The sequence below is a fragment of the Nyctereutes procyonoides genome, unplaced genomic scaffold (assembly GCF_905146905.1).
Source record: "Nyctereutes procyonoides isolate TBG_1078 unplaced genomic scaffold, NYPRO_anot_genome, whole genome shotgun sequence".
Taxonomy (NCBI): Eukaryota; Metazoa; Chordata; class Mammalia; order Carnivora; family Canidae; genus Nyctereutes; species Nyctereutes procyonoides.
The window spans coordinates 36,194,241-36,207,057 of record NW_026575044.1 but is presented as its reverse complement, the minus strand read 5'-3'; the positions used below and the strand labels follow the sequence as shown (position 1 = coordinate 36,207,057).

Here is a 12,817-nt window from a genome sequence, read left to right as displayed (position 1 = left end):
GGTAGTTTGCTCAAACTCAATCATCCATATACAGAAATCATAGACAATCAATACAAATGCAGTATGTTAGTGATGACATTAGAGAAACAATGTCCCAGGATCCTTTGCAGTATGCAACTACACCTTCACTATTCGCTGTGTATTCCAAAGTGGCAGCCAAAACATAAAGCTCTAATTAAAAAGCACTCTTTGGCAAACAGCTAAATATTTTGCTTTTTAACTTTTCCCTATACAAGGAATAATTTAGGGAAAATTATCTACACACTTGGTATTGATAAGCTCAGGGCTGTGATTTCTCTGATTTCATACTGTTGATATTTCAATGGAAGTTTACTGTGTAATTTAACCAATCAAAATATGTTCAAGTACTGATATTTAAAAATTAAATTCTGTGCAACAATCATTATTTCATGTATTTTTACTTGTACCATTTTTAGGCTAGAGGAAAATAGGTCTTTCTCTATGTAATCAAAAGAAAACAGGACAGGGAAGTAATAATAAGGTGTAAAAGCACATATTATCCCAATGTATGTGGCTAATGGCTTTTGTATAGTATTAGCACCCTTCTTACTGCTCCCAGTTTACTAATGTTCTGACTAATACTGGACTCCTAAGGGTGGTTCTACAAATAAGACATTTATATAGAAAACTAGGAAAAAATGAAAGGTTATAATATTAGCATACCAAACTCATTTTTAATTAAAGAAATAAAAAAGCCCAGTCTTTAGGGGGTTTGGGAAAATAAGGTAGTCAAATGAGACCAATTAACTTCATTAGCTTCTGCAAATACCTAGTTTTCTAACACATTCCTATTTTTCCATCTGCTCCACAGTTAAATGTGTCTACAAATTAACATTTTATTTATGATTCAGGTTCTGATTCATAAAAATTATGCACATGTTATACGAAGGCCTAATACTTCATGGAAAAATACAGAGGACTATGTTGCAACTTATTTACCAATATTTTTTTTTTCTTGAACAAAGTGATCTGGATCATAAAATACCCTATGTGAGAAAATCAGCTGCATACTTTCCAGTCATTTGTTTTAAGATGAGTTATTTTCCCTGGATACATCTGAAGAAGACAAAATTGCTTCTTTTCTATGTCCCCCTTTCTTTCTTCTCATCTCATAGCAAATGGCATAGGAGTCTCTTATTCAGTATCTTATAAAGTTCTCCCCACTTTGGCCTGACATTCACATTAACTTCAAACCCCAGAGCGCATCCATAGTGTGCTGGAGATGCTTTATATCTGAGTTTTAAATGCTGTGCAAGTGCCCGTGCTTCCTACTGGCTTGAACAGTAGAGCAGAGCTTTCAAAATATGTTGCAAGGATAAACAAAAATCAGCATGGGTAAAAGGGTGTGTGCTGATTCCATTTTAAGTATTTATAAAAGCTTTATCCCTAAGACAAACCAACTTTAACACAGTATTTATTACCTTTGAACTGAGAATAGCAGGTGCTTTTATAAGTGGGCTCGGGAGTTACTTAATTTTACTTTAACTTCTCTAAGTAACTCTATCCCTTGCTGACATGCCATTTTATTATTTTATTATTTATAGCACTATTTGTTCATAAATCAAATCCATACACCTCTTATGATAACAGAAAAACACAAAAAGTCAGAAGAATTTTCCTTTTGAACCCAATAATTCTAAGAAGCTGTATTTCTACAAATTACTACGTTGGTTCCTGGCATACGCCCTTTCTGCCTGGGTACCAGTGCCTCAAACATCTTAAGTATAAATTACCGCTGCATTTCCATTTGTTAGCACTGCCAAATTCTTGAGACATTACTGATCTTGAAGGAAGCCTATCATATTCAGTATAATTTGGGGGAATAAGTAGCGTTTAAAAGCATTAGACCTGCATTTTTTGTGACTTATATTAATTTTACCTCTTGTAATAACATTGAGTATATTTGCTGTATCTGATCTACTTGTAAAAAGTTAGGGTGCTCCAAGATGTGTATGTATTTGGATTTTGAAATTTTTTTATTTTTTATTTTTATTTTTTAAATGTTTATTTGTTTTTTTTTTTTTAGAGATTTTATTTATTCATGAAAGACAGAGAGAGAGAGAGAGAGAGAGAGAGAGAGAGAGGCAGAGACACAGGCAGAGGGAGAAGCTGAACTCCATGCAGGGAGCCCGACATGGGACTCGATCCCCGGTCTCCAGGATCAGGTCCTGGGCTGAAGGTGGCGCTAATCTGCTGAGCCACCCGGGGTGCCCAAGGATTTTGAAAAATTTTTAATGAAAAGACACCATCTTTCATAGGGAAAAGACCTGTTTCTGTTTAGATTTTGTGCTCCAAAAAAATGTATTTGCTAATATACAATGGAGCTGTCATAAGTCAAAGTTAAAGGAGATCCAGCATTTTGGATAATAAAAAGTGTGGTTAATAAAAAATGATCAGCATATGATTTGCTCAGATCCTCTGGAGAAATACAGATATAAGTAGAAAATCAGTATTAAAGGCACCACACGGCAGGGTATTGGCTTGGACTATACCTCCAAAGAGCTCAATAGCAGATGTGTGGGGAAACTATTTTCAAGCACTTTACACTTCTCTTTGGATAATTTTCACACATAATATGAACTCAAATCCTTGCCTTGATTCTTCAGTTACTCTGACTGCATGGTAGTCCAGGAACCCATTAACCTGGTATGATACTATCTCAGAGAAAAGGGAAAATCTACAGGAAGGAGCATCAGAAATCAACTTGTCCAGCATGCTGTTTTTCAGCCCAGAGGAATTAAGTTCTTCCCTAAAGTCCCACAATAGTCGTCGATGCTTTTCATTTTGGGTTCTAGGCTCTACATCTATATCACCAGCTGATATAGACAGCAGTGAAAAACTGCAGAATAGTAAGTGATATCTGAACCATATAGTGAAATCAATGAAGCAATATAAATGCAACAAAAGTCATAAGGGCTAGTATAAACTTATTTTGTTTTAAATATGGAAACATGTATATTATCTAACAACATATTTCAATCCCATTTTAACAGGGCTAAACAAAATGAATCAGGTAAAAAAAAAATGTTCCCTAGTAATAAAATAGCAATATATTTCATCAGCTATCACTCAGGATAGCTGCCTATAATTTTGATTTTTAATCAAATTCTCACTTACCTGTACTCTAATATCTTTTTTTAAAAAGATTGTATTTATTTATTTGAGAGAGAGAGAGCACACACACACTAGTGGTGGGGGGCAGGGAAGGACAAGCAGACTCCCAGGACCCGAGATCATGACCTGAGACAAAGTCAGACAACTTAACCAACTGAGCCACCCAGGTATCTTTGAAAACAAATTAGGTTTCTTCTTGGAGGATGCAAGTGGAGTTGCACTTGTGGTTAATTTATAGGTTTTTCTCCCTGATAACTTACATTCAGATCAAGGAACCCTCTGCAAACTCAATCTGAATAAATAGGGAGTAACAAAGGATGTGGGTTCCAGTTTCCCTACACCCTCAAGCACTGGATTGGAGCTTGGAGCTCTCATAGACACCAAAAAAAGGAAAGAAAAAAATAAGAAATGGGAAATGGACCTGTTATATATATTAGTAGCCCATAGTAAAAACAGACTTTTCTCTGAATCTTAATTGATACCTGCTGTTTTCTGCTGGGGTTTTTGTAGCTTGTTTGATTACAGACCTTTGTCCATTTCTTCCCTACCCTGCCTTTCTTTTCATATGTAGACAGTGGACTGTATAATGGAGAAGTGCCACCCCAAGAAAGAGATTGAAAGAAATGAAATAGCACAGTGAAAACCCCCAGTAAATGTTATGCAAATTTATTATGAATTACACCAGAAGTACAAATTTACGACATTGTGGTGAGCTTCTAAAATAGCAATTTGTCTTACTGTATATGCAATTTTAAAGTATCCCAAAGCCTGGGTATTGTCTATTTCTGTTTAGCCAGATCATTCAAACTTTTAAGTGCAAAGTAAATATAAAGTGTTGCCTTCTTAATAATATGCAGCCATGGTTATGCTTTTCTTGTTTTCCACCTCCAGGGTGGTCCAGGAACACATAATTGCTGCTTTTACTCAAGTTATCTGATCATTACACAAAGAATGAACCTGTTTTCTATTACTTTGCATTTTACAATTATTTTTGTAACAGCTACTTTCACTATTCTGGAGACAATTGTGAATTTTGGTAGCTAATGGGGTATATATAGCTCTTTATATACAGAGTAAAAAGGAAGGTGGAAATCTGTATAAAGCTGCAACTACCTATCAGAAAACTACCAATATGATCACTACCTAAGAATGTATACAGTACTCTTGGGTTCTTATTTTTGGAGATATTTTAGTAACTGAATGTATTTTTCTGTATACTCTTTCCCTGCCATTCGATTTCTGATATAAACCAAGTAAATATTTTAATCTATACAAGTCATTCACATTCAATATTAGGAAAGTTTTTTTTTTTCATTCATTCGTCGATTCATTCAACAAACACCTGCTAAATGCCTATTACCTATGGGGCATTGTGATAGAGGCTCAGAAGATACAAAGATGAAAATGACCCAGTCTTTGCTCTCAAGGCTGAAAATAATAGTGTGAGCTCAAAATTTAGTAGAGTTAACCAGCATTCTGACTCCAGTAGAGTTCCAACAATCTCACTCCTGGGCATGTACTCAAAAGATCTGAAAGCAGGGTCTGGAAGATATATTTGCTGCACACCCATGTTTATTGCAGTATTATTCATAATAGCCAAATGGTGGAAGCAACATAAGTGTCCGTCAAAGGATGAATGGATAAAGAAAATGTGGTGTGCATATGCACTGGAATATCATTCAGTCTTTAAAGAAAAGGGAAATCCTGTAATATGTTATGACTCAGATGAACCTAGAGGACATTATCTTAAGTGAATTAAGCCAGGCACAAAAGGACAAATATTGTATATGATTCTACTTAGATGAGGTATCTAGAGTATTCAATACATGGATACAGAAAATAGGAGGGTGGTTACCAGGGCCTGGGAAAGGGAAGGAAATAGGGAGTTGTTGTTTAATAAATACTGAGTTTCAGTTTTGCAAGATGAAAAGAGTCCTAGAGATTGGTTGCCCAACGTGTGGATGTACTTAACACTCCTGATCGTATGCTTAAAAATGGTTAAGATGGTAAAATTTTATGTTATGCATACTTTATTACAATTTTTTAAATATTTTAAATTTAGCATAATTAAGAAGCATATGCAACTTACGATGCATAGAAAAACATATATGCCTTAAAAGGAGCCCCGCAGAGATTCAAAGAAGGGAGAGATTATGACAGTTTGGGGTGTGCCATTGTATTCAAAATGGAGCATTTCAGAAGGGCTCCTGACAGAAGTTTCTGATTCTCCCCTTGAGATGTGAAGGGCTGAAAAGAGGCCCCCAACAGGGGCAATGCACAGGAACAACATGCCCGATGACAGATGATGCTGAAAAGGCTCTTACTCCGCAGTACTTTATGAGAAAATGGGGTGATCCAATGAAGAACGACAAGAACAATGTTGGGTGGGAAATATAAATGTGTATGTAGCCAAAGGAGGAGAAATGAGTTCATTAATTGCAAAAGAAGGCATACAGAGTCTCAGAGAAAGACAGGCAGTCAAATCGTCCAGAAACACTGGGCATGACTTCAGGATGATTTCAGAAGAACACCATGGGAAAGCTTCTTCCCTAATGATATCACAGATAGAGTTAAAAAAAAGAAACATTCTGGGTGAAGTAAAAAGCACAGAGAAAGACACAGAGATGGGAAAAGACTAATCAGGAATTTGGCTAGAGACAGAGGTTACCGTCCATCCTTCAGGGCTGGAGTAACTTCCAGGGTAAGTATGCTGGACTCATTGTTTTAGAAACTTCTGTTGCCTTGAGGAAAATAGAATTTATAATCAACTTAAGTAATACCTAAGTTCCTTCTTTGAGCTCAAATCTTATAATGATTAAAAAGATCTATTTTAGAGAAGAGCATTTAGTTGATACCCATTTCAGTCCATTGCTCAATTGACTTGTCAAGATGGGCTTTTAAGCTGACTACGATTATCAAGCTATGAGTGAGTTTTTGTAGTGGGACCAATGCACAAGTAGGAAAGGAGCCCAGCTCAGACAACACCTCTGCTGGCAACTTCCTACGTGACGTGAAGTACATTACTTGTGGCTTGAACCTAAGTTCATTTTTTTTTTTTCAGTAAGTTCAGGAGGGATGAGATGTCTATACTGTTCTCTAGCCAGGAAGTTCTAAAATCCTAAGACTGTCCCAAAGTGAAAGGCCAGCTGTCCAAGAGTCAATAATTCATTTCCAAGTAACACATTCTGCTCCCTTTGGCCTGCCAGTGACTACAATGAGCCCCCACAGCCAACAAGAGGCTTCCTAGGGGATTACTCCATCCTGACCTAGCAGCAATGGTAATGGAGTCTCCTCCTCCTCGGAAAACACTTTCTAGCTTGTCAGAGATGTTTGTAAATGATCAAATGTAGATTTTTAAATTCTTTTAATTTTTTTGAGAGAGAAAGAGAGAGAGAGAGATGAGGGGAGGAGCAGAGGGAGAGGAGAGAGAGGATCTTAAGCATGCTCCACATCCAGCACAGAGCCCAATGTGGGGCTCAATCTCACAACCCTGAGATCATGATCTGACCCAAAAACAAGAGTCAGATTTTAAAATTCCTTTTATCCATTCTAATCAGAACAGCTAGGCCCACAATTCTAAAGAACTGTTTGCCCTTAGAAACTTAGGTTCATAGTCCATTATGCTAAGTGAAGCTCATCAATTCTCCAGTTTCTTTCATATTTAGTTTTCTCAGTTTTCAATATGTTAAGTAAACTACCAGATTATTAGATGTGCACATGCACACACCCTTCCATGTTTAAAAACTAAGTATTTCTTTTGGTTTATCTACTGTTTGGGGATATCCATGTAGTATCTCTTCTATGTATATACATTATAGATTAAACTATTTATTATTTATAACAAGAGGCACTCTCATAATTAATAATAATAACATAAAAAGGTAAACAACGTCTCCTGTTCGTTACCTCCTTTGTTTCCTCAAAAAGTCACTCTCTTTGTTTCACATTTAGTAGCTGTTATTGATGATAAGGTTTGGATAATACCCCGGGAGCATTGCCTTTATTCCAGTAAGAGAGCGTTCTCAGAATCTGCCCACAGACTAATACAAAATGTACAGCTTGCCCAACATGAATTACAGAGATAGGATTAGGCCCAAAGGGACCTATGACAACTCTCTACAAGGAACTGAAAGGTGCAAATGGCAAGAAGGGAAAAGAATTATTTAAAGAGGTCCGAGGTGTATGTGAAGAGGGATTAAATTAAGGAAAGGAAAATTCAGGTTTTATATCAAGGAAAAAAATCCTAATGGCAACATGTTAAAAGAATAGCTTCCTGCGAAATGTGTTGGAAGCCTCCATGCTGAAGGGAATTTTAACTGTAATCAAAATAGCACTGGGAAGAGACCAACAGGAGGAATCCCAGGCCAGTCAGAGAAGAGCCTGTTGACCCACACCAGCTTTTCGATCTTCAGTTTCAATAAACCTATGAATTCTTCAGAAGAGGGAAGAAATTTAAGGCCGAGAATTAGACTATCAAAAATGACACTGGGGTTAGGTGGTCTCTCTATTGATCAAAGAAGACCACTGCTGTGGGCTTCCTAGGGGCAGTCAGCCTGTCTACTATAATATGGTAATGTGAAAATGTTTTGCAGACCTCCAGTCCTATTTAGGTATAAAACATTATAATAAAAAGAAGAGCTATCATTTACTGAGTAGTCACAATGGGCCAGGCACCTTGCTACCTGTTTCACATATGCCAAGTTGTTTATGCTTCACAAAAACCCAGGAGGTTTTACAGATTAGGAGACTGAGGCCTCATCCGTGCCGGAGAGTCAGTAAGCAAAAGATTGGCACTGATGCAGTCTAAGCTCTCAGATCCGGCGTTTTATCAACATGGCAGCCAAGAAAGTCTGCACTAAAGAGAGAACGAGTCTTTCCTCTTGATTCTCCCAAGCTGACAGCACTGGGAGGGAGGCCTGAGAGGCAGCTTCCTCCTCCCTGGGAGCAAGATCAAACCATGAGCTTATTTTAAATTGGCCCCTTCTAGCTACAGGTCTTAGCCAAGTTTGGATTTGTAATTTAGCAGAAAAGAAACTTTTGAAGCAACCCTTTGATTCAATTCTTGTGACCCTTGTGAAATAAACCCTCTTAAGACTGAGTTATGGTATCAATTTGCTTCAATCCAACAAATATGTACGCTATTACGTACTCGAGGGGCTCATATCTAACAGGGGATCAGATTAGGTCATCCCCAAAGTAGTTGAAGAGGGCACCCTGGGCACCAACTTCCAGAAGTAGAGAGAAGAATAGGGCTGAAGAGAGCAGTGAGGGAAACAAAGACACAGAAATGGAATGGTGTGGCCAGGGGTCTGGGCAAACTGGCATCAAGGCCATTCATTCCTTCCATATGTGTGCACCAGATTTGTGGAGGGCCTACCCCACGCTAGGGACTGGGAATCCAGCAGTCAATGGTCTTGCAGACTTGACGGGGCTTACAGGGTAGTCACAGGGCAGATATTATCCAACAGGTGTTATGAAAGAATGCGACAGGGGACACACCTAGACATGGGCTTCACAAAGGCCTCCCCAGAGTAAACAACCCTGAAACTAGAAGGAAGAAGAGGGGAGGAGGAGATTGACTCCAGACAGAAATGATAGGATGGGAACAAGCTGGGAAGGAAGCTGCTTGGTCAGGTCAAGGAGCTGTGGACATGTGGGCCTGCAACAGAAGAAACACGGTGGAGGGGAGGGCAGAGGGGGCTGCAAAGCTCAGCAGCTGCAAATCATGCAGGAAATGCAGGGTGAACTCTGAAGTTTATTCCAGAAAGCCTCGGGAAACTCCTGAAAGCTGTTTGGGCTGACCTGGTTTGATCTGGAGACAAGAAGATGCAATGGTAAATGCCAGATTCTCCTGAGTCAGTCCCATCCTGGGTTCAAATCCCAGCTCTGCCACATACTGACCATGTGCTTGTATTAAATACGTATGCCTCACAGATAAAATGGTAAAAACAAAATGAAATCAATATCCACCTCTCATAAGGTTATTTGGGCAGATTCAGTCAGTGAAGTAAGAGGTTTAGTGCATGTTGGGGCACACAGTCAGCATTTAAAGGGCCAGGTAGCGCCAGAAAAGGGGCTATATGTGGAAGGTAAGACTATGGATGGTGGAGGAAGAGAATCTTACCCGAGTTACCCAATCTGTTCTCCAGCCCCTCGGCACCTTCATCTGAAAAATGTATTTCAGCCTCATGGGTTTTTTTTTTTTAAATGCACGGAGAAAACATAATGTAATATGCCTAGCACAGAGTAAGTTCTCAATAAATTATAGCTATTATCACCATTGCTGAGGATCCATCACAAAATTTTATACTTTTTGGCATGTTTCTCAGAGAAAGAATTGGATTTCCCACTATTATCATAGCTCCTGCGTCATATATATACTTATTGTAACTCCTCAATGCTTAGAATGCTTTACCAACATTATGTTAGCTCTTCAATCTTCAAAATCCCCATGAGATTCATAGGTACAAATAAAAATAGTGAGGCATATGGAGAGTAAAACTGCAAACGGAGTACGGGTAGGAAAATACAGGTCACCAGAATTCAACTAAAACAGAACCGTTGCTTTATAAATAATGTATATAGATTTTCTATTATTAAGGCACAATTGCAACAGAGTGAAATACTAAAATCTGGAAGCAAGATGCTTTTCCTGCTTTGGTCTCTCAGCTCTAGTCTTCTGGAGTGTGAGTGCAATGCTACGGCACAGTTGCTAAGGTGTGAATGGGAGGGTCTGAAAGGGAGTTTGGTTCTCTGGGAACCCGTGTCCAGAATCATCACAAGGTTGGTCCAACATCTGTTACATCACAGAGTCTTCAGTTACTAGCAAAACAGAAACTTTAAGGCAAGAAAGTTTGTCTTTTATAATTAAATACTTCACCTGTTTGATTATTAGGATAGAGGATGGGCTTTAAAGCTCACTGCTCAAACCCTATTCTGAACTGCATCTTCCTTGTTCCAAGAACACCCCATACCCTCTTCAGTCAATAGGACCGCCTCCACCTCCCTGTTCAATTTCATAATGTATAAGGTCTGTCATCCTTATCGCATAGTATACTTAGCACATAGAAGAGGACTCACACGGGGTTGCCTTTTCCACAAATGACTCCATCATCCCCATCTTCCCTGGCCACAGCATAGAGCTGACTTGGCCCCATGTTTATAAACAGCCCAAAGAATATATTTCATCTGTTCCTATTCTTCCTCCTCTTCCTTCTCTCTGTTCCCCCTTCTCTGCCTTCTTCTTCCAGATTCTGCTCCCCTTCCCTTCACCCTTTTCCTTGTCTGTCTCTCTCTCAGCAGGAGTTAGAGAGAGGGGGTACACACATACACACACACACACACACACATTTGTGTGTGTGTATTTAAAAAAAAAATTTTTAAACCACTCAACAAAAAGATCAAGCTGATGCCGTCCAGTCCCAATATGCACCCTCCCCCCACCGACTAGGTGAGAATCTATAAACCTGTCTCTGTGGAATGTGCTCACAGAAACCTGCTCCACTGAAAGTCCTATATATGTAAGCCATGCCCAGAACTGCTGACTCTGAGCATAACTTATCACCCACCCCCTGTTTTGCAGAAGGACTCTAGCGTTTTACCTCACCAGCACTAAAGAAGCCAGGCTTTTCCAAACAAACAGAGCTACAGACCAAACATCCCAAAACTCTTCAGTTTTTACTAGGGTTATAAAACCCTTAGCTAAGTAAACAAACAATTAAGAGATAGTAGTACAATGGACAATAACTTTTGCCCTATAAAGGATAGTACAAGAAGTCCATATATAGTTCTTGTAAACAACTACTTCTTTCCACCCATTTTTCTCTGCTCCACCCCGTACCATTTGGTTTTCCACACCCCTTCCAAAAGACCAACCCTGAAAACATAAGTGGGAATTACAGAGAATCTGTAAGCTCAGATATAGACTAGATTTTTTTTTTTTAAGAAAACAGTTACAGCTGAAGGCGGATACTTTCCCTAGAGTTATAAATTCCTGCAGGATGGTACTCTTTTACAGGGATTCCTATGTTCCAGAATGTCTACCCTCACAATAACTGAATGATTTTTTGCCACTTATTACATCACTCAAAAGACACCAACTAGGTTATTGAAATGATAGACCTTATCTTTACAAAATACAAAATGTCTAGGTTAACATCATCACAAAGAGATTACCACTACTCATAAAATCAAGAACACAACACCACCAAATGCTGACAAGGATGTGGAGCAACAGAAACTCTCATCCTTGGCTGGTGGGAATGCAAAATGGCACATAGCCACTTTGGAAAACAGTGCGGCAGTTCTTACAAAACTAAAGATAAATTTACCAGATGATCCAGCAATCACACTCCTTGGCATTTACCTAAAGGACTTGAAATATATGACCATACTAAAAACCTGAACCTGAATGTTTATAGCAGTTTTGTTCATAACTTCCAAAACCTGGAAACAACCAAAACATCCTTTAGTAAATTACTGGATAAATAAACTGTGGTACATCCAGACAATGGAATATTATACAGCACCAAAAAGAAATGATCCAGTTATCAAGAGACATGAGGAATCCAGCATATTACTGAACATATTACTAAAGGAAAGAACACAATCTGAAAAAGCTGCAGACTATATGATTCCAAATATATGGCATTCTGGAAAAGGCAAAACTAGAAGATAGTAGATTGCCAGGGGTTAGGGAGGTGGAGGAGAATGAATAAGCAGAGCACAGAGGATTTGGGGGGGGCAGTGAAAATACTCTGTATGGTACCCAAATGATGGATATACATCCTTATACATTTGTCAAAACCCACAAGAATGTACAGCACCAAGAATGAAATACAAGTAAACCAGGGACAGTGAGTGATTATGATATCAATGTAGGTTCGTGAGTTTTGACAATGCACCTGTTGGTGGGGATGTTGATAATGGGGGGAGGCTACATATATGGTGGGGGCAGGGGTTACATGGGACATTTTTGTGCATTCCCTTCAACTTTGCTGTGAAACTCAAACTGCCCTAAAAAAAAAACTTAAAAAGAAGAAAAAAAAGTCTGGGAAGGTTAAAACTCTGTTGGTTATTAACATTTAGCATGAATTTGCTTCAATTAGCAGTTCATTTGCCATTCGACAAACACTATTTACCATGATAGAAGAAAAATACCTCTGCTCTCATGGACCCCCTGGTTAAGAAAAGCAACAAACAAGCAATCAAAATAATAAAGCAGTAAGCCTTTTGATACGGTAAATAAATATAAGCTGAAAAAGACCACACTGTTTAATACTTAGCTAAAACGCAGCACATTGAAAAATACAAAATCCACCTAGAGCAGAAGCTAAGTATAGCTAAATATATAGGAAGAGGGTACGTGGCCCTGTACGGTAAGGGATGACTTAAAGAATACCCCAGAGTGGCTTTAGGGTGCCTAAAGCACCACACCTGCCAAGGGATGTATAGAGAGAATTAGGAGGTACAAAGTGGATTGAGAAGGGGAGCAAAGAGACTGCCAAGAAGAAGCTTTGCCTTTTTCAAACATTTTCTGAACGTCAACTTAGATGCTTTTGGTGTGTAATTATGAAATGGGGAGGAGAAGGGGCAGTGGGAGGGAGATGTTTTTAAGAACTAGCCAGTGAACAGCTCCCTCTCTTTTCAAATTACGAACAACATGGGTTTCAACTCTGAGGGT

At 38.7% G+C, this 12,817-nt stretch overlaps 1 protein-coding gene across 5 annotated transcripts in view; it reads right to left on the bottom strand.

The window, feature by feature from the left end:
* ZNF521 (zinc finger protein 521) overlaps positions 1-12,817 on the bottom strand; it is a 275,173-nt gene that overhangs the window by 183,151 nt on the left and 79,205 nt on the right. The window lies entirely within an intron of this gene.